The sequence below is a fragment of the Naegleria gruberi genome (assembly GCF_000004985.1).
Source record: "Naegleria gruberi genomic scaffold NAEGRscaffold_20, whole genome shotgun sequence".
NCBI classification, from domain to species: Eukaryota; Heterolobosea; class Eutetramitea; order Acrasida; family Naegleriidae; genus Naegleria; species Naegleria gruberi.
In genome coordinates this window covers 1-1,109 of record NW_003163307.1, presented here as the reverse complement: position 1 = coordinate 1,109, position 1,109 = coordinate 1, and positions in this window count along the sequence as shown.

The window sequence follows — 1,109 nt, the reverse complement described above, 5'->3', positions numbered from 1 at the left end:
ACAGATATTTAAAGGTCAGGTCAGTACTAACTTTTGAATTATGGACTTTTAGAAGTCAAATGTTTGGGACGTGAATCTACTCATTGGATTGAACAGGTATTGCTAATAAAGAAACATTTCATTGATTTATTGATTATAACGGTCAAATTGAGTTGAATGGAAGTGAATCACATGTTGATTCATCGTGGATGGGTAGTTTCGCCACGAAGTGGTGCAACTACCAACCTTTGTAGATTGAATCAGGTTGATTTGCATGCAATATGAATAAGTAACATTATCAAGAGAGTGATTATTCACCAATTCAATGATCAATATTCAATAATCGGTTTGATTTCAATCAATAGCTTGATCAACAAGCTTTGAATTAATATTCCAGTAATTAACGGCAGTCTATTTTTAAATTTAATCAAAGACCATATATAGTATCTTGACTTTTGTGATCTGGAAACTATCTAGATGTGTTCTATATTGAATAATCTATTTGAAAATGAGATGAATTAACTCTTCTATTGAGTTTTATTGGTATTGGATGATATTACGATTATAATAATCTACACAGAAATCACTCTTGAAATATAAACTGTACTACAATGTATGAGAAACATAATGGTGGTGGAATTAATCAATAACTCGTTGAAATGACTGAGATGGAATGTAAACTATGGTCTATTTGTCATGTAATGGAGACTAGACAGTGTCAATTTCATCAAATTATTTCAAACTGATTACAATCAATAAAAACCCGTACCATACATCAAACATGTCATATAGAATGAGTTTCAATATTTAATATTGTGAACTGACTCTGTTGGATACCATCTCTATAAATATAACAAGATGAAAAGTGTCAACATTCAATTACACATGCATGTTACTATGGAGAATCATCATTATATCATCTAGATAGGTAATATTTCAAGTTTCAGTGGAATTGACTGTCTACATATTGAGATGTGTATACTAAGGGTTAAGAAGTGTCACCTTCACTGATTACTGACATGAATATGACAATTGAATATATTATTGTTGCATAAATAATTCATTGTTCAATGATTATGCTATGATGGTTAAATTTAATTTTGGAATTAAGATACTTCCCCATTGATTAC